The 22374-nt window shown below is 39.7% G+C and overlaps 1 protein-coding gene across 6 annotated transcripts in view; it reads right to left on the reverse strand.

Moving 5' to 3' along the window:
* Positions 1-16225, reverse strand: part of filip1b (filamin A interacting protein 1b) — a 48185-nt gene extending 31960 nt beyond the window's left edge. For all 6 annotated transcript variants that reach the window (XM_035908928.2, XM_006793478.2, XM_035908927.2 and 3 more), the window contains exon 1: positions 15790-16225. The gene's annotated coding sequence lies outside the window, so the exon portion shown is untranslated. The remainder of the gene's footprint in view (positions 1-15789) is intronic.
* Between the last annotated feature and the right edge of the window lie 6149 nt (positions 16226-22374).

A 22374-nucleotide genomic window follows, 5' to 3' on the forward strand; every position in this document is an offset into this window, starting at 1 on the left:
TTATTTTTGTTTTTGTTTTGACTGTTTTGACTGTTTTTATCCGTTTGTTCATTTTACCCAGTGTGGTAAAGCCTTTGTTCTCTTGTATCTCTCTTGACCCCCTTTTCCATTAGTACCAACTTGGATCGACTCGCCATGTCAACAGCGTAATAAATGACTCGCCTTTGTTACTTTGTCTGCGTGTGAGCCCTGGATTTGTTTCCTGTCCATCACGCTTAATGACACAAAATTTGCTTGTAGGGTCTCAAAAATGTTTGCAGTGTTGGTGGTGCATTAATGGTAGTCATTAATATTTTAATGAAGTTCTTTGATTTCATTCTTCTCTTGGCATTGAAATGTTAGCGACTGACGTCACAGTGGCTACGTCCACCTCTTATACACAGTCTGTGGTATGAACCCACTTTTCCCTGTGGGAAAATTTCCTGCACTGCAGACTTGGCTCATGTTAGCCAGTCAAGTCGGGTGGGGTCAGATGCACTCAAATGACCTCACAGTAACTCTGCTCCAATCAAAGTGCACTTTCTCTAATTTGCTGTCATGCATACAATAATCCCCACACAAATTGACCGTGTAACACAAAAATCAAAGCACTAACTCAGCGTGTCATTCTCCGCTTCAGTCCATGGAAAATCACTGAGCTCTGCAGGCTGGGATAAAATGCTTGACTAATATCAGCCCATCAAGCTCTTGTGCTTATAATAGTGACACTTACAGTTGGTTTCAGCGCTGCTGCAGGCTCATATTACCTCCTTATTACCAGGCAGTCAAAGCCACATCAGAAATAGAACAATTATAAGCAGCACTCGACAGCCAGCACGTGCCCTTACAACCACATCCTTAATGCTGTTTCTGTACCTTTCACATATCTGCTTAAATTAGCAACTTTCTTGCCTTGACCTTGTCCTGAGTGGCCGTTAAAGTCACAGATGTGACGAGCAAACGAGCAGCCAAGGTGAACTCATCTTAATGTTCATGGTTTTTTGACACAGCCATTATTCAGCCTTAGTTCACTTTATTAATCAGCATCCCATCATTTTAATCAGTGGGTGATTTTAAAAATAATCTGTTGGACAAACTCTGATAACGTTTTCTTGAGATGCCATATGGATGAATCTGACAGCATGAAGGGTCATATTTTTACACTTAACACAGCAAATAAAAGACACAATAATCCAAACCTGCTCCAACATGGGAACAGCTATTCATGGATAACTTGGACTATGACAGAATACATGCACATCTGGGCAGATCACTGAGGACACAGATGTTGCTGTTATGAAGGAATATTAATTCACTATGAATGCAAACTGTATCCGTACCTAATTTAAATTATAAGAACTTGTAGGTTTTTATAACATTTTAAAGATTATTTTATTAACTGTTCACTGAGGGGTACAGCTTCATACACTTGTTTTATTTAATAATTTATACCTGGTTTTTCTAAGTTCAGACACGTTTGCATTTGCAAACGCAAAGATGCTTTGCAAATCTCAGCTTGCATAAAGTGAATCTTAAGTGTGTGGCTATACTGTCAAGTTCAGGTGACTGATCCTTCTTAAAACAGCACACTCAAACAGTGTGAGTAAAACTTATCTATATTTTTTCTTATGTAAGTATTTCAGTGTTTGAGTCGGTATAAAAAGAAGGATATTTGTTACCTGTTTTACTTGTTTTTATTGAAAGTATACTTATTTTCATACTTCAAGCCTGAAAAATTATTAACCAATGTTTCCTACACTTCTAAATTCCTACATACACCCAGAGAATCCTACACAAATCTGCAGAAAAGGAGACATGTCTGTGAATTGTGGGATAAATAACATACAAACAGATGGGGAAAAAGTAATTTTGTCTAAAGTATGCACTGTAAATACCGAAAGGCTAACCTTTGGTTTCATCCCAGAATGACTAAACAGATTACGAAATAAGGTGTGTAAACAGACAGCTCCGCCCAAATACACTGAATACATTCACTGTTTTTGTGTGTTATTGAACAAAATATGGCCTTTTTAAATCACTAAATCTATCCTACCCTCATTTTTCCAGCTGAAAAATAAAGGAAATGTTCAGTTTTTACACCCAGCAGAACAGAGTAAAAGGTAAGGTTTCTTAGATCGTCATGTTTTATCCATCCTCTCCATCGCTGCCTGCTGCCTTACATGGAGTCTTAAGGCCGCTCTGATAAGTGAGCAGCAGAGCCGCAAAGAAGCTGCTACAAAAATAGAAATCGTAAATGCAGCCCAGTTTAACCTGCTCGCTCCAGCCTGCTCGCCCATCTAGGTGAGGCAGGAGCCACAGGCATCCTCTGCACACGCCTGCCTCTGGCTTTAGTAATTCATCCATTCAGTTACAGCCGACAGCCCTCATCAGCAGTTCGGTTATCACAGAGCACCCATGACTTACTTTTATCTTTTATCCACGAGTCAGGAGCAGAAGCATACTGTGTATTATGGAATATTATGAAAGCAAAGGAAGGATTTCACTAACATGTCTGCACAAGGTGTTTTGCAGAGGCAGGTTCATGGACTTTTTACAACATTATATTCTGCACCTGAAGACTTTCACTGATGTCCACTCTACATGACGCAGACGTGTTCCTGAATCAAATCCAATATGTAAATTATTTTTTTCTATTTTCACTTTTTGTAAAAAGATCATGAAATGTTGTTTGCTCTCTGAGCAACAGAAACTCCAAACATGAGGTTATCCTTGGGTTTTGAGCTTTGTTGAGTTTGTGGGTTTTGTAAATGTTTTTTTAATTTGTTTCTGGATCCTTGGGTTTCTTTTCTTATTCATGACTGTGTCCTTTACATCGTTACGTTTGGTTTGCCTAGTTTACTCTTTCTGTCTCTCTGGTATTAGTTTGATATTGAAGTTGTTTTCTCTCTGTTAAATTCTTGTTCCTGTTAGACATTATTAGTTTCCTGTTTGACTTTGATAGCTCTTTGTCACTGGTATCTTGTGTTTAGTATTAGTTCATCTCCCGTATCACTGTCTTGATTGTTGTCACTGGTGACTTATCATCCAGCTGTTTACAGTCTGTCTCTGGATCTATGTTTTGGGACTTTCTTTGTTTTTTAACTCTGCTTTGCGTTTGGGTCCAAATGTCCTACATGCTATCCAGTTGTTAAGTGATGACGTGACGAATCCTACTTCTGGGCCTCTGCATTTAATATGGCTTTTGTGTTGTTAACATGTTTAATGTTTTGTATTTTCTTCTATTTAATCTCAAAAAGCTCCTAAAACAGTCAGTGATCACTGTTGACCTCCCTTGGCTTTTATTACCGCTAATCATTTATTTAAGCTCAGTTTTTAAAACCTTAGGATGTAACTACAGCCCAGCCCATGCAGCAGTATATGAATGACTAACCTCGTATTGTGGATGGATTATCCAGCATCCTGCCATGCGATTACATTTGTTCCTGACCACCGAGAACACTCACGTTAACTTTTATCGAGTGGAAAAAAAGTTAGCTTGTTTATATTATGCTAACATAGCTGTGTCGCTAGCGGTCACGTAGCACATCATTATATACCAGCTAGCCAAACTTCAGTAACCCTACAAACGTCACTGCTGTTTAGTTTTCTGTCTTCATTTATGTTGGAAGTGATAACAGAGCTGTACGATTTAATTTGTTTCCAAAACCCCGCAGTCAGGACATGCTATATTGTATTTAGATAGAAGCTAGCGAGCTAACTTCCTGCTAACTTCTAACTCCGTTAAATGTCATAAATTCCGTTCTCATGGATGCCTGGATGTTAAACTCAGTTGTTACACCTGGTAGAGCAGAACGCTGATCATTTTATTAAAGATGAAAGGCTTTAGACAGTTTTTCAACTCTCAGTATGCCATAGTGATCGTTTGATATATGGACCTGCAGCGGAGTTTAAGCCCAGACACGGCTAGTGATGTCAGACTTAACGACCGGATAGCATATAAAATGATGTGTAAACATGGTTAAAGGATTTACCATCTAAAAAAAACGTATACGTTATTCAATGAGTAAACAGACACGCTGGCCCAATGGACTCCAGGACTAGGAGCTCTAAGTTGGACATCAGCTGATGTGTTCAGTTTTCACTCCCCAAACCTCCTTCCCTACAATTACTATATAATGTGCTACTGCTTTGTAACGTCAGCTGATAAAGGTGAGGAAGAATTGAAATTCTATTAACAACATGTCCAAGTGAAATCATGTAACCTTAGATAATTACGGTGGCCTTGCAAAGAGTCAGTTGTGAAATTAACAGACTACCGTTCTGATCATCTTCTGAGTTGAAGCAGCAGTTCATGAAAGGAGGAAATGATTGCACTGAACATAATCAAGGTAGTTATTCTTTTTAAACATATTTGTCAGAACGCTTTAATTATAATTAAAATGTTATGGTTTTGGGACAGCAGAATGGATAAAAAAAAACATTTTGTTACCTAACAAATCCTCTCAGTCAGTTTCACTTTCCTCCTCCTCTTTTCCTCCTCTCTGGAAGCTTTTATCCACTTAATAATTCTGCTCAAGCTTAAATAGCTGAGATGCTCTCAGCTTCATGGAGAATTTAGTTTGTTTGCTGTCATTTTACCATAAATGATCATACTGAAATCTAATCTCTTGTTGCTTCTACCATAAAACTCCTAAATTAAGAGGTTTTAACCATCCAAATCCTGGTGCATTACCGGACCTCGTCAGTCATTGAGGCTAAAATTCTTCGGGTTTATATGAGGCAGGTTTCCTCCCAGGAGTTTGTGCGTGAGCTCTAATCAGTGGTGACCAGTCCAGAGAGCTGACATCATCCCAACATGCAGTAGGCCAGCAGCCAAGTCCCACATGCCTTTCAAATGGACTGAGTATGAAGTCACTTGACTCATAAACTCTGAGAGGAGGAGGAGGAGGGGGAGGGTGGGGGTGAAGTTAGAGCGAGGCAGGATATCACGAGGGTTTGAACGCTGCTCATTTTACGTCACTTTAAATTTTTACAAGCCGTTTAGCTCCTGACCGTTGACCAATCTCAAGTGGTTGGTGGTCAGCCCACCACATGCATGACTGGAGAAATGAGTCATGAGAGAGGAATAAGTTTGGACCGTATCATAAGACTCCCACTGCATCACAAACAGCCATACTAACTAAAGGGGACAGAGATTTATTAAGTATGCGTAAGGCTTCTCACATCAATGAAGAAGATCTACATTCAAATAGAAAATCTGGGATAGGAGAACCTGAATAACTAAATCAACATTTAATGAGAGCCTTGAATCACTGATACCTGTTATCAGTCGTTATCAGTTTTTTGCCAGCATGTGGCTTCTTCAGCCAATGAGGAGGCCGTTATCACTTCATTCACTGGTAAGTGCAGAGCACAGAGTTACACACCATGGCTCATCCACTGGTTAGTGAAGTCCTGTTGTGAAGCCTTAAGCTGACGTTTAGTTGCATCATTTTGTGTTTATTTTGAAACCAAATGTGATGAACAGCAGTCCATCTCACTGTGAAACCCTTGACAATGAGCACAACCACAGTAATCCTCCAGTTTAACTTGAATAAAGACCCTTATTTACAAAAAATAACCTCATGTTTTATTCAGAAGCCTGGAAACTAGCAGGAAAGTGTTTACTGAGGTAAACATGAGGGAGCACTGGGTCATTTTCCCACAGACTTCCACGATTTAAGCAGAAGTTTTTTATGCAAGTACTGGAGTCACCTCCTACTGGCCCCTAGAAAGAATGAAGATTTCAGTTGTTTGCAAATTAGTTTCAGACCCAGAAGTTACATCCATCTTTGTATGTTGCAAAGCCAATCTACAGCATGTGTTGATTTTACAGTGCTGAAACTGGCTGCAGTTGCGGAGCAAAGCTGTCCTCAAGGAGCTAAACTGTTAAAATCATAAATTATACCTGCTTCAAGAAAAAAGAAGTTTGAGTTTAGTTTTCACAAATATGTGTTTTTTTCTATGTGATACCAGTCATGTTTTTCTTCTTATTTCCCAGTGCTTGACCTTTGGGCTTGTTTGGACTGTTTTCTACACTAGCTGATCTCCTGTGTAATGTCCCTGCTGTTCATCACACCGCTGTGTTACAGCATGTATAGAAAACCGGTGCCCTGTAGATGAGAATGGACTGGGTTTTCCAGTACCATCCAAGTGGGAGGAAACCCTGGAGACAAACTATCTCATCTGGCCTGAGAATGGGTGGATGGGTGCATTTACAACTAGATGGATGAAGGAACAGATGGATGGATGGATGGATGGATGGGGGGATTCTGATTACTTTTAACTGATTAACTCATCAGTTTTCTTTGGTTCTGCTGTTTTTAGGACTAATCTATTGAAGGAATCACTGTGTAAGGTGAATGAGGGGAACAAACCTGCTGGATTTAAGCACCCAAAGGAGTCTCAAAGAGGGGAATTTTACAGTGTGACAACCTGGGTCATAAGGAAGACTTTTCAGTATGTATTAAGGTTCAGATCACACATCAAATGCATCAAACAGACAAAGTCTCAGTCCAGATATTGGAGGACATTATGTCCCTACTTCAGGGTTTCTGAAAGAGTAAAAATAAATATGATTCAAACTTGGATAAGAGTGCAGTATGTCTACCTTGTAATATGATGGCAAATTCAAGGCTGAGCTCAGACAGCTTGCCACAACATCAACATCCCATCTTTCCCAGCGTGATCCATCTTGATGTTATCAGCTGTTTGATATGCCCTCCTCATTGCTACAGAAAAGTGTAGCCAAACAAATGCAGTGCTCGCCTCTGCTCCCTGTTATGCTGTCATGGGAACAGCAGTTGTTGTTATGAAACCAAACATGACGGCGGACGCTGGTCCCACACAGATTAGTGAGCTGAATTAGCAGAATGATCTCATGGTTCCTGTCTTATCAGTTGGCCTTGGGTTGCAAATGGAAGTTACGGTCACACTGTTACAAGCTGAAGCTGAGAATTTAAAGGCTAATGTGACCAGAATCTGCAACGGTTTTAGAAATCGGTTATAGTTTTTCCTCATTTTTCTTTCTTGAATGCAAATTCAAGTCAAACATTTGATCAAGTTTTCACAACCACCAGGAGGGTATTTTAAAACAGCCAAAAAGAAATGAGGAATTAATCTTTTGATTTAGGTGTGTTTGCTTTGGATCTGCAAAGCGATTTTCACCTCTGATGTCCAGCTATAAATGTACTGGAAACATTGGAGCTATTCCTAGAAGCAAATTTTTTCCATTATCTAGATACATTTGCTGAGTCAAACTTGGAAACATCAAGTTTTATTCACTTCACTTATCCAGATAAGCTCCGTGCCATAGGGTAGGATTACTCCTACCCTATGGCACGGAGCCCAGGCAGTAAGGATTTCAGGTACAAGTTTCTGATCTATCAAAGGATTATAATGGAGAACTACAAGATCTAATAATGCTTAGGGACTGATTAATAAGATACACTAAAGGCATGACAGAAGTAGCAAAAATTTGTCATTTTTAGCTCTTTAAATCATTAAGGAGATACCTATAATCGACTGTTTGACCAGTTCTGAAAAATACTCCATTTATAAACTTCTTATTAACATATACAACTACTTTATTTGTCATTCAGCTGCATTTATAAATGCTTCGCACTGCTTAGAAACATAGCTTCATGCAAACTCTCACATCCCACTTCATCTTCAGTGTATCAGTCCATGTTTGCTTGTGGTGTACCTCAAAACTCTTTTAGTCTTTTTTTTTCTTACCTCTTGGTGAAATCTTCCAGAAGCATCAAACGTATGTACCACTTTTATGTAAGGAACTAAGATCTAATTTGCAACACAGAAGTCAAAAACATGATTTTTCAAAACTTTTTTCTGACTAGTTACTTTTTGGTTTTGCACCAGATTATGACTGAGGAATCGCAGAAGGACCAAACCTTCTGAAACCCAAAGATTCCAGTTATTGGAAAATTAAAAGGAAAGAGACACAGAAGATGATGAAATAACACAATAAGAAGAAACTCTTGAGTTGTGAAAGCTGGGTTGAGATGAGATCTTTTTTGTGAATTGCATGGTTCGAATGTTTGTTGGGATCCTGATCATCATCAGCGCAACGTTCACAAACCGTTACACCCAAACACATCCGCTCTTTCATCATAACAGTTTAGAGGAGACATATGTTGACCCATTTAATATCCTGTTAGGATTTGAAACAACTGGTGCAAATCAAACATCTGGATCGCCACCAAACTCTAATCAGTGGTTTCATGTTGCAGATTATGTTTGATAATTTTGAAAAATACCGTGCTGACGGACGGGTCAAGCAAACAATTTCCACATTCAAAAATTTAATTGTGCTGCTTTTTATTCCCATCCATTGGTTATTGTTTGTTTTTTTGGTTTTTTTGCTGCCTGTATGCACACCCAGATAAAAGACAACTTTTTAAAATAGCTAGCAAAGCAAAGGGAAGGTCCCAGGAGATCTGGGCAGGGTCGGAGTATGCTGGGTACAACAACAGAGAGGAGGTCGAGTTAAAGACCTTCTCTGTTTAATGTTCAGCTCTGAAACACATAAAAGTGGAACATTTTTAAATAGAAGAAGAGACGTCTGATGTATAGTTCAATCCTCAAAGCAAAATCAGAACCAAAGCAAAACCATGAAATAAATCCAAAGGAAACATGTGAAGGTTTGTAGCCTGTGTCAGGTCCGGCTGTGCCCCGAGGAGTCCAGTGCACAAACATTAAAGAGTAAAGGAACAATATATAAGCTTCCTATATACACATCGGTCCAGATTTCACAAATATGCAGACTTCATCTGATAATCTGATAATTAAAATATTTTCAGATGGTTTCCACTCTTCATTTTTTTATGTGCAGAAAAAAAAATTAAAATACAGTTCAATGTAAGATTTTAAAATGTGCGTAAATTGTATTAATTTTTTACTTTTTTCTGTTTTTTAATTTTGTTTTACCTGGAATTTTTTTTATGGTTATTTTATTTTTTTTTCACATTTTTGTTAGCCACCAGAAAGAGTAAGATAAGCACCTTTTTCTTTCTGTTGTTAAGGTTTTACTAAACAAATACATTTTTGAGATTAAAACTCTGTGTTGGGTCCAGGCAGTTCCACATAACCCACCATGTTTTATGCTACTGTGGGTTTATTCCTAAGAAGGTGCTACAGAAAATCTGTTTTCTTCCATTCAACCATTTTTCAAAACTGTTCATCCAGCGTGTCCTGGGTCTGCTCCCGGAGGAGGCCCCGAGGCAGACCCAGGACACGCTGGAGAGATTATATCTCTCGGCTGGCCTGGGAACACCTTGGTGTTCCCCTGGATAAGCTGGAGGAGGTGGCTGGGGAGAGGGAGGTCTGGGCCTCTCTGCTTAGGCTGCTGCCCCCGCGACCTGGCCTCGGATAAAACGGAAGAAGATGGATGGATGGATGTTCATCCAGCTTAGAGTCATTGAGGGTCATCTGTCAGCGCAAGGCTAACACAGACAAAACGTTCACACCAGCAGCAAATTTAGAATCACTGGTTAAAATAATGTGGGAGGGGGAGGAAGCACCCATAGAGAGCCCGTGTGTGTGCAGAGAGAACACTAACTCCACACAGCTGACTGAGTACTTTTGGCCACTCCCTTATTTTCCAAGGGGTCGCCACAGGGATGGATCCACATGTGTGATCTGGCACAGATTACACCAATACAGGACTGCCCTTCCTTCCTACCTCTATCCTGGTTTGATACTGCCAAGTGTACCGTGGTTTCTTTCTCCCACTAACTTATGTTCACTACTACACTACGGAATTGCGAAAATGCATCTTTTTCTCTCCGTTTTGACCTCCCGTCCATACTGAGACGCAGTTTTTTGTAAAGGAAAACGCAGCGTTTTGAAAACGCTCTCCAAAGCGGACGCCGTTTTTGCATCGCAGTGTGGACAGCAAACCTGGAGCCTTTTCGAAAACGATGACATGAGCCGAAAAGTAAATAAACGGTAGACAGAAATGAGTCAGGTCGAATCGTCTTGCGTTGCACGCATGCGCAGTAGTGGAGCGTAAGCGTTTTCGGCCGTTTCAATGTCCGAAAACGCTTACACAAACTCCTAAACACAAACTTAACAATGTAGTGTGTGCTGTACAGTGTAGCAAGGAATGCCCAGACCTCTACATTGGAGAGACCAAACAGCCACTTCACAAGCGCATGGTACAACATAGAAGAGCCACCTCCACCGGACAAGACTCAGCGGTCCCTGCAGGACAAAGGTCACTCTTTCGAGGATGCCAATGTTCACATTTTGGACAGAGAAGACAGATGGTTTGGCTTAAGACACCAACTGTCTGCCATCTATAATCCAGTTTAGAGATCCCATCCCAGACGCCTTAACCCCCACTCACATCCCGGACCATCTGACCTCAGGAAATCACATGATAGGGTGGGGCTAGATTTCACCATGAGCTCACCCGAAACCTTGGCTGATTGTGACCTACTCATGTGATTAGGTAGAGGATCATTAGGGGGTTGATTGTCCCTCTTGATGGGACACTCCCACAGGGCTTAAATCTGGGACTCTCCACCATTTGACCCTAGAACTGAAGAAGCTTCTTGGATGAGAGGTGAAACGTCTTCAAGCCACTTAAAGAAGTCCAGACGCTTTTCTTTCCAAGCTCCTTAGACTACGATGACCTGGATGACTGATGCTGTTTTCTGCTCTAGTTTTGGAAAGTAAAATTCCAGGATTTTCTCTCAAAGTCATCTGGATGTGCTGGTGTGTTGTGTATGTACAGTTTATGGGTGCAGCTTAAATACGAGTCCCTTTTTGTTTCACAAACCAACATGGAGGTGTCACACTACTGGGTCTGTGTAATTCTGGGTTAAGTTATATTATTTGATTTGTTGTTTTTCATGGGTTTAGTTCTCTTTAATTTTTTTCTGTGTGTGTTATATTTATAGTTCCTAGTTTCTAGTTTTCTGTCTCTATGCCTTCCCTGTGTTCCACGTTTAGTTACTCTAATCTCTGTGTTTCATGTTCCTAGTCAGTCGTGTCTCCATGTCACAGTGTCAAGTCTGCGTCTTTGTGAAGATTTCCTGTTTATTTTGATAGTTCCTTGTCCTGTGTTCAGTGCATTTGGTTTTGCTTCCTCCACGTCTTGTTATGACAGATTAGTCCAAGCTCTGTTTTCCTCCTGTTTCCTATTCCCTTGTTACTCCATTGTGTATTTAAGCCCTGTGTTTTCCTCTGTCTGTTGTTGTAATACCCTATGTGCTGTAAGTTTCTCCAGGTTTCTGGTTTCTATTATTCTTAGTTCCCTGCACCTTGTTTCCAAGTGTTAAGTTCTTAGTTTCCATGTTCAGGGTTTTGGTTTTTGTAAGTTATTTTATGGAGGATTTTTCCCAACGAAAAAAGCTGCTGCTTTGAGTTTACATTCCATGTACAATTCCTGCATTTGGGTCCTTCATCCTGCCTACTGCACATGACAGGATGCAACCAGAATCCAAAAACGCTGAAGCTACACAATAAGGGGTACTACACCAATGAGTGACATCACTATCGCTATGTGCATCTTTTATACAGTCAGTGCCAGTCAGACCAACAAGCCTGAACCACTGCTAAACTTCTCACTGACTCTCAATGATTAAGTCAAAGTGTTTAAACAGACCAAATTACAGGAGACCATAGGGGTGGATGAGCAGGGTGCAGCACAAAGGTCCTGGGCAGGCTTGAACCAACCCAGCGGGGCTTTTCCCTCCACCAGAAGTAACATGCTATAATTCAAAAAACTTTTTACAATTACGTTCCCCTCATAATGATCCCATTACGTCTCTGGAATACCATAAAACCATAATACAGTACATCTTTACTACTATTAGCTTAACACAAGTTTTCTTTCATTCAGGGAAACTAATGGCACTTGACTGCAGAGCATACTTGCACAAACGTTCATGTTTTCCATTCATTAGCTGCTTATAGATATTTCAGTCTGGACACAACAAACCTTGTGTGACTGAAAATTGTTTTCCTGCTGCAGCATCTCCTCCCAGCTGCTGTAGAAACTGTGTCGGAAAGAGCAGAGCTTGTCTCTCAGCTGAGCGGCGCTTAAGCACTCTGGTAAAACATCTATTAAATTAATGCCTCCTGATGTACTGCTTCCTGAAACCAGCCTTTACTGGGCTGTGAATAAGGGAGTCATAATTCACTGATTCACTGAGCGAGTGTCTCACAGACGATCCTTTCATGACTCAGTAACGACACACTCAGTGTGGCTCAGTGGGTGTCGCTTCATTCCAGTAACTCATTATTGAAGCCGTCACTATACATCTAAATGACGCCTGAAAGCGTTTAACTCACTTACACTTTAGTTCTGAAGTTATTATTTTGGCCCCACTTCAACCTTATTTAAAAGGTTGATAATTTCTCGTTTACACACAGCATCTACACAAAGCTGAGTCGAGTCTGCTTTTCCTTATTCTCTGTCATGTATCTCTTGCTCCAAATGAAGAAGTCAGCGTACAGCATGTTCAAGAAATCCCTGCAATCCCCTATGATGCCACAGGAAGTGGATATCCCTGATAATCCCATCTTAAATCCTTCTGTTTGCAAGAGTCAGCCAATCAGAATCAAGTTGTCTCAAAGGGGGAAGAGCTAAAATGGCTTGTTTCAGAAACGACATGAAATGAGAGGTTGTACTGAGGCCCAGTATGAAATAAATAAGGATTATTTTGAACTGTGAATCATGCAAAGCTGCTCTAATAGATCCCAAGTGTAACAGCGGGACCTGGAAAGGAGATGATTAAGGTCACTTCGCTTTTGTTGCATTTAAGATAAATTTTGGCTGTTTAATCTGTCAACCAATCAAATTCAAGAATTCGGGAGAGTTTAAGAAGCCCTGAGTCTTTTCAGTTTTAAAAACTCAGCTGACTAGCAAGGGGTGCCTCAGAACCTTAGGGACAATACGTGTCAGTGTAGCCCAGTCATTAACCAAACCCTGCTTTTTTAACTCAAGTGGGACCAAAAGGCACAAACTGAAAATCCTCCTGCACTAAGTAAGACTTGAAACTAGAGATGGAGACCATAAACTCATCAGGAAAGTGTTTACTAAGCTCACACAGAAAGGACAGATTTCTTTTTGCCATCAGAGGAGTCACCCCCTGCTGGCCTTTAAAAACCATGCAGGTTTATGCAGATTGTTGGCTTCATGCTGCAGAACCAGAAGTATGTTGGCATACTTTGGCATGCAGAGAGGAGCAGCCAGGGATCGAACCACCAACTTTCCAGTTAGCGGATGGCCTGCTCCTCCTCCTGATTGTTGACCATCAAATCACCATGTTGCAGGATTTTAGCTCCTCACTGTGTTTAGGTGGAGATAACAGTCTTGTATTAAAGACGTACCAAGCCCATTTTAGAAGGTTAAAAGCATGGGGGCAGTATTAACCTGCAGGTTTCTCAGCCAAACAGCCAAACATCTGTTTTGGAGATTTTTGTTTTCTACTTTTTTTCCCCTGACTTGCCATTTGACTTCTTTGCTACAACGTTAGGTTTAAAGAAGGTGGTGGTTTGAGTTAACATGCACCTCTTCACAACATTAACCCTGCACGAAAACCTAAGAGTTAGGATCAATGACTGTGCCAGTCTTACTAATCCCATCCCTGAGTTTATAACATAGTGAGGCCCTGGTGTTTGCTATGAAGACTATGGTTTCAGTCAGTGACACTACAGAGAGGACTCAGTCTGTTTCCTAGACTTTTTAAATACTCGAACACTTGTCCACCCAAGATTTAGTCATATCGCCATCTGTCATTTTTCTTTTCGCTCTTTTCCTCTTTCAGTTCTCCATGGTGGACCATCAGGTATCATGGGTCATCCAGATGTTTTTGATCTCAATCTTTGTCTAGCAGCACGGTCATCCTTTTGTCCATTAAATACCTGAATTGTGTGGTTGGTTTGCAGTAGGTGTTTAGGTCCTACACAATCATTTTCATAACAGTTCTGTCTCAACTGTTGATGGTGCAAATCTACTACACTGTTTCTCTGTGCACACATCTGTCCACTCTACTGTTCGGCCAGATTTCCCATCAGAGTTGAGGGTTGGGGGATGCAGGGTGTGGTATGCTGCACAAACTGAACTCTGAATGTTATTTGTGACACTTGAGCCTTTCTGTGTCTCTGTTTTGTAACTCCACACGCTTTCTATTTTTGCCATCTACTGCATCATCTGCTTCTGTCATATTTTCCATTTCTAGGTTAAAGAATGTTGTTTGTTGAAGAGATTGTGCAGACAAATGTATGATTTGGGGTTTATATTAATAAATCTATTAGAAAAACCTGGCATGGGATAAGAGTACAGTTTTTCTTTGGACATTTATTAAAGTGATCCGTGTGGGAAACCAGAGCATGGCCTCCCACTCTCCTTTTAGAGTCTAGAATTTGCATCATGAATGTGCAGTATGTGATGAAATAATCAAGTTTGGAAAGGAAGGCCTTTAAACCCGTTAAATTATAAACAAAAAATGTTTTACCGCTTTCAGTAATTCTGAGTAAGTTTAATCATTCATCATGAATTATTTGGTTATGCTTTAATTGATAAAACATTTACAGGTGAGGTAAAAGGTTCATGAAGAGGTTTATTAGCCTGTGAGCTCAAACCTGACCCCAACCTCATAAAAATGTGCTTCATATTTTTGTCTCTGAGGTCTTAAGGTAGTTGGAAATCCTGTTGATTTTTCAGTATTAAAAAAGTCACAAAGCAGCAAATGTTAATTTGTGGCCATTTTAACTGGATTTACAGCAATGACCTTAAAATATTTTTGCCTAATAATAACTAATAATGTTATAATTTCTAAACTGAACACACACACATCACACTTAACTTAGATCATGTTTTTCACTCCATTACAGATCAAATCCACCATCATGAGTCAGGCTTCCATAAATAGCTTGGTTTGAGTCACTGCTGATGTTTTGTTGACCCGTCCAGCCACCCTGACCTCCTCCCTCAGCTGACTTTTTGGTTCTGCAACGTCATTTGTATGACTGATGTTGCTGTGCATCGACAAGACACATTTTAAATATAACATTTCCACACTTCTGATTATTAGTATTTTTGATTATTTAGTGAATGAAGTTACAAGGAAGCAGAACACCAAGCTCGTCTGATTTTCTTCTGATGAAAAAATGGGAAATAATTCAGCTGCCAATAATATGGAACAACACCTCAAAACTACCTTAAGTAATTAGCTGATATAAACTACTGTAACAAATCTTTATTTTAAACTGCTTTATTTATTGAAATATCCTGATTTCTTTATTTTTAATCATTATATTTGGATTCTGGATATTTATTTTTTGTGGAGTTTTTTTAATTTCAAATAAACATTTTGATAAGTTCTCATACTGTTGACTTGGTGATATAAAACCTATTTTTATGTCAGTTTTTCTGTTAGCTGACATTTAATTTAGTTCAGATGATCTTGTCTGGATTTTTTTTCCTTTAATAGTAGTTGTGATTCACCAACTCTTTATACAGATCTTTGGATCTTTGCATTTCTGAATATTTGAGGGAAAAGTATGTTTTTATATGAGTGTCCTGTTTTTTGTATAATAACTGCAAACAATAAATAAATGAATAAATAAATAAATGTGCAAAAAATTATAAATACTGTTTTGCTTCCATCAGTAATGGTATACGCCAATATATTTTCAAAATATCGGTCTATAATATTGGCATGTTCGCAAATATGATGGCACATACCCATTTCAGTAGTGGTCAGATGTTTTTCTAGATTTCTTTGTGGCAAATCAAAACAAATATATCAAAACAAGCCAGAAATCAGAGTTACTCACCTGGTAGCTCTTAGTGTCACAGCTGTTCGGTCCCAAAATGACTCCGGTCCTTATTAATACTTCACTTCTTCTCCAGCACTCACCACACCAGCGTGTCTGTCTTCTTTCCTTTAAATCTTAAATCCAGCCTTCACTGTGTCTCCTTTTCTGCCAAAGTTGGAGCATGGTGAAGCTTTGTCCTCTCCAAGTTTGGGCTGTATGCTCACTGGCTGAGAGAGTATGAGTGAGAACTGAAGACAGAGAGAGAGGAGGGGATCGTGCGAGGGCAGAGATGAGAATAAACAGACTCTTTCTCTGAGCTGAAATAAAATAAGTTCTCTTTTTGCCGCAGGATGTTCAGCCTCTCTCTTTACGCCTGCTTGTTCCCGGTCATCAGCACTGAGGCTCTGCTCTATATTTAACCCGTGCTCTCACTCTGTGTTAGCAGCTCAACTGACTGACGGACTGACTGAGGCTCGTCCAAACCCCCAACAGCTGAGCTATCAGCCCTGACCACACCTTCTCCTCCTCTCACAGCCAAAGGACTAGGTTTGGGTGCGTTTGGCTTGAGTTTTGGTTTGTTTTGTTTCACTCCGAAATATTTTTATTCTTAACAGCATGAAACCCAGATGTTCCTGCCCCTCTGTTAATGTGACATCACTGTACTTGAGTTGATCACTCAAAATTAAGTGGATTCAACTTGAATAAACAAGACCAGTAAACTTCTGGCATTCATGGTGAACATATTTTCATATGTTTTTACCTTAAATAGTCAGTTTGTCTCATTCACTTCTTCCAAGCACTCCCATCTTCTTTATTTCCTAATCCTAACCCTAATCCTAAACTTGAACACACCATCTTCTCACTTTTCCCTAACCCTAACGACTGTCTTTGACAATCATTTCTTTGACCTTCTCACCCCTTCTCTAACCTCAGTTTTATTCCCAACCTTTCTAATCCTCACATTTTTACTAAACTTGACCTCTTTTTTAATAATTTATGTAACGTTTAGCTTCTTTAGACTTTTGTCCTGCTCACATTGAATAATTCTGAATAAAGAATTGCCCGACTGCTGCTAAATATAATTTTATTTATGTGAATATGTCTGTACACAAACACAAACATATATCATGTATTCTCTATTTAAACAAGTTAAACCTTCAGAGCAGGAACTTGGTAATGCAACAGTGCCACCATCTCTAATCTGACTCCTAATCTTAATCCTGACCCCCTGAAATGTATCCACAATCACTGACCCTAACCCCCATGAATCTAACCCCAAAACCTAGATCCAGCATCTTTAATTCTAACCCCGACCTGTAACTGCAATCCATAAATTTACCCTTAACCCATTAGCCTTTCAATGCCTAATGTGCCATATTTGACTTTTACATCCCCCTTCTTTCCCCCCCTGAATAACTTCAAAAAATTGCACAATAAATTTTTAAGTAGTAAATTGCAAAATAAGACAGATGTAGCAAATATAATATAATTGAAAATTCATATATGCCACATGTGTCAAAGTCAAGGCCCGCGCGACGATATGAGGCGCTAATAATATACAAACTACAGATCCCATAATACAGCGCTGCAGGCTCCTTGCTGAACGCTAGGCTAACTGGGAACATTCCTGCGTCAATCAAGTCAAACTTGAAGCTAGCCGCTCACAATGATGGAGAGAAAAGTTGATTCTGAAAGCAGAGCCTTTCAGCGCCAGTGGATGACTGAATATATGTTTACATACATTGCTGGTGAACCCATGTGTCTTATTAGTGGAGCTAATGTGGCTGTAATGAAGGAATTTAATTTAAGACAGCACAACGAGACAAAACGTCAGGATAAGCTGAAAAACCTAAATGCAGAGCAGAAACTACAGAAAGTAGAAAAGAGTAGAATCTGACATTTCAGCAGACTTTTTCCACCAGAGCAAAATCACAAAGTGAAGCTGTTGTGAAAGCAAATTTTATTGTAGCAGAGGAGACAGCCAAATCAGCCCGGTACCACTCTGAAGAGCTGCATGATGAAGGTAAGCTACGTCTTGTGTCCAGACAAAACGCAGATTTTGGCAAATGTGAGCCTGAGGAGAAATACGATTGCTGATTGGGTTTGTGAGATGGCCACTGATTTAAGAACACAGTTGTGTGAAAGAAGCAAAAACTTTATTGCATACTCTCTTGCTGTGGGTGAAAGTATAGACATGATGGACATTGCACAGCTGACCATCACAGGTGCTGAACTGCACCTGTGCAGATTCAGATGGAGGTGCAGTGTAATGATACACTCAAAGTGAGTAAGTCCTCAGGTAAACAAGAGTAACTACCAATAAGAGTGGAGGATGTTGTTGATGCATTAGAGGGTTACCTAGGCAACCAGTGCCTGGAACGTCTGCAAAGTCATCTTTACCCCTAATCTTTAATCCAAATCTGTGTGTTTTAGGCTTTTCGTTCAGGTTCTATGTCCATGTGTAGGAAAAGTTGCTCTAATTTATAATACTGTTCCCGTGCTTTTAAGCTGTGTTTCCATGTACCTCTAAATCAATGCATATCCAATCTGTGGGCACGTATATGTTTATTTATACTACTTAATATTCTCATTGGTTACACAACTTAATCCCTAAGTAACCCCTGAACCTTAATGCTGAACACAAGCCCTACCCGGTAACCTTAAACTAACTCTAAGTTCTCAGAAAATGTGATTTTTTTACAGTTAGAAATTTGCCCTTGAGAATCTTGTTAATAGGGTTACAAAAATTAGACCTTCTAACTAGCACACATAAAAAACTATTAACATTTTTCCACCACATATCCCTTTGTTCCCTTAAAGCTATAGGATATGACCAACATTAACGTAAGCACACAAAACTTTAAAGGTCTGAGAATTTCTAAGAATCAATTTAAGACCTTTAACAGCCTTTTAAAGATGTGCATATGGAAAATATTTGAGTTCATGTATTTGAAATATGACTCAATTCAAACAGGAAAACAAACACTTTTTGGACCGACTGCTTTCTAATAGTGTTATTAATCATGTTGTGGTTTATTGTAGTCAGCAATGAGCTTGTAAATGTTATTTTTTCAGTGATCTTCGGCTCAGCTTGAGTCTGGCTCAGCTGTGTACAACAATGGGCGTGTTTGCGTGCTAATTTCTCGTCATTGATTGTTTTCAGATGTAAAGTAAAATCACTCGGAGCGGCTCTCCCGACTGTTTCAACAGCCGTCCTGAGGCTGGATCAGACCAGGCTTTTCAAACACGACGTGATTTATTCAGGGCTGTGAACGCAGCAACATTTGTTCCTAATAAAGCAGCTCTGAGTTTGGCTTTATCAATGAGGAAGAGTGAGAACCGGAGCTGCTTGTTGTTGCAAAGTTTGACAACCAGCTTCAGCAGACACAACACAGCTGAGTTTGTGCTTTTAAGAAAAGTGATTTTCTTATCAGGGAGTGATCTCTCTGAGATGTTTTCATGAACAAACATCGTTAAAGGAGCTTTTGTTTTATCCTTCAACATGTTGAATCGTGTCAGCGCCTGAAAAATAAACACATCATTTCATAAAAGCGAAGCCAAAACGGCTTGCATTACACACACACACACACACACACGTTCATGTTCTGGAGATCAGCCTGGTCTTCCTGGAAATATTCAGTCTTATAAATGTGCCAAATACATGTGAAGGATCAATCCATGAAATAAAACAGTTGCTGGACGGCGACACGTTCACACACCCACACACCGACAGGAGGTCAGCGTCAGTCCATTTTTGTTTCAGGAGTCATCCGGCAGAGGTGTGGACTCGAGTCACATGACTTGGACTCGAGTCAGACTCGAGTCATTAATTTTATGACTTTAGACTTGACTTGAAAAAATGTTCTAAGACTTGTGACTTGACTTGGACTTTTACACCAATGACCTGGGACTTGAATTGGACTTGAACCGGTTTACTTGAAAAGACTTGATATTTCACCCCAAATATAAAATTTAACACGCATATTATATAGAAAGTGTGCACCATTAATTCACTTCATTTATTCATTTATTCCACACTCCGTACGTATGTGTGCGTGAGCTGTAGCACAGCCAATCAAATTAACCAGATTTTTTTTAAAAAAAGAAAAGAAAAGAAAACGCTCAAAATTGCTGCAAGGAGTTATTTTTTTCAGGTACATAAACTATGAAGTAGTCAACTACAACCGAAATGCAATATGCAAAACATGCAAGAAAAGAATCACAGACAGAGATGGAACAACTTCCAACTTTCTCCGACAGTTGAAGTTGCATAAAGAACAGTAGGTGGTCCTTCTCTTTTGCTACGATGAGATAGCTGACTTCATCTAACTAGCAAATGTTGTCCAGGCTACGTTGGTGATACAGTTTTTTTTAATGTGTATGATATTTTTGTCATGCAATTTTAAAGCCGGTCCTACAAGCGCATCCAAGAATAACATGCAGCTTATCTCAGAACTGTCGGGGAAAATTATTCTTGGAGCTAAGTTTAATTGAGCTGCATTTTATAGAAGTGCAATTTCACAATTTGTGTATATTTTCTAAGTTCACTATTTTGTTATGTGTTGAGAAAAACACAGATTTAAAAATTACATGGTCTAATATTTACATTTAGCATATAACTGCAACATTCTTTTTTCGTTTTTTTTTTTTTTTAAGACTCGAAAGGACTTAAAATTCAAAGTTTCAGACTTGTGACTTTACTCTGACTTTTACACCAGTGACTTGAGACTCGACTCTGACTTCCCTGACATTACTTGAGACTTGACTTGTAACTTGAGGATAAAGACTTGAGACTTACTTGAGGCTGGCAAAACAATGACTTGGTCCCACCTCTGTCATCCGGACACACATCAGCAGGTCTAAAGTCACTCTGGTGTGCAGTTTAGATCCCATTTAATTCAAGTTACGTCAATGTATGATTTCGAATTTGTTTCTTAGTGGGATCACTCAAAAAGATACAGATGGATTTGTGTGAGATTTTTACAAGAACTGAGTTAGTTCAGCTTAGAAGTTTTAATTTTTGGAAGATGGAGAAAAACTGAAAACATCTTCTCAAATACATGTCAAACTGAAAGAGTTTAAAAAGTTCTAATCCAGATCCAGCTGTGACCCTTCGAGATGTGGGAACGTATTTCATGCCTTAAGAGGTTTGCAGTCTCACACGCGTTTGTTGGTAAGATTACCTCAAAGCAGGTGGAGAAGAGAACCTATTAGACCTTTTGGTGCAGACCTGGATCTCTTTCTTTAAAGCTCAGAAGCGAGGCCTTGACTCTAATGGATGTCTGAGTGCACTCTGCAGACAGCAAGGAACGTCCGGTCCAAATGTGGCCCACATCGGCAGCTATCTCTGGGCCACGTTCACGAGTCTGACTCAAACCAGCCATACCGCCACCTGATGTGTGGATGCACTCATCTATAATTAGCTTGCATGTCATAGAAGTTACTTGCTAAAATAAATGTCTTCTGCTTTCCTTATATAGTCCCATGGAAACACTGCTGCAATGGAACAGGGTCAGTGTAAGGTAAAGAAGAGTTATCTTGAAACTTGAATAATGCAAAGCAACTTTCGTGGAAATAAGAAGAATAGGTTGACGTTAACATTATCGCTGCGAGTGGTGAGATATTCCAGCACTCTGTGTTTTCACATCATGTGATGGTGTGTTTCTGTGAACATGTGTTTATACATCAATAGATGAAAAATATTCTGTGGGTCTTGAACAAATCGCTGGTAAGTTCAACACAAGACTCTGGTGAGGAAAGTGTTAAAGATGCTGTGGTTTATCTTTGCATCGTAATACTGGTGCAGCGCCGTCGCTCACTCATTCGTCACACCCAACCTTCCTCCTGCACTCACACAGTTTGGTGCCACAGCTCATGTTTTATCTGTAATGTTCCATTAATTTGAACCTCTGCGGGGACCGCACATGAACGAGAGAACTGCTGCCGTGTGATAATCATCTCACTGCTTCCACACAGAGGAAGGCAGTGACTCAATTTACTGTAATGAGCTCTGAACATCGCTGTGGATAACCAGGGCTGCAGAGGACTAAATATACTTCAGGTAACTGAGGTAATAACCTCTTCTATTTTCACCTGAGGAGGAATGTGATCGTGGCAGGACAGCTGGAGATATCAAAATTTGCTGGAACATTTTTTGGGAATTAAATTTTTTAATATCCTTCAAAAACAGTTTCACAGTAAGGTCCAACCAACATGAAATGACACCAACCGAAACTCACTGATCATCTTGTTTTTCCTAAACTAGCACAAAGGTACATTATGCAGTTATACAAAGAAATTTTTGCTGCATTTTACACATTTTTAGCAAATATTTGCTTAGAAAACACAACGTTGTGTATATTATAAGCAATTATTGCTTTGCTTTGGGTTAAAATGGTATTGGTCTCAAAATAAAAGATAAAATATGTGGTTATAAAACAAAAAAATAAACACTTATTGACTTGTAAGGCCGGGTCCACAGGACGGATGACGCCACCCCCCTTGTTTGTTCAGGCTGAGCTGGCCAGGAACAACCACCAGGACTGGCTTAGTCTGGGTTCCTCACCGAGGCCCATCTTGCTTTGGAAGACTCTACCAGGGGAA

This window comes from Neolamprologus brichardi, chromosome 15 (genome assembly GCF_056152115.1).
Source record: "Neolamprologus brichardi isolate AB-2024 chromosome 15, ASM5615211v1, whole genome shotgun sequence".
In the NCBI taxonomy this organism is placed as follows: Eukaryota; Metazoa; Chordata; class Actinopteri; order Cichliformes; family Cichlidae; genus Neolamprologus; species Neolamprologus brichardi.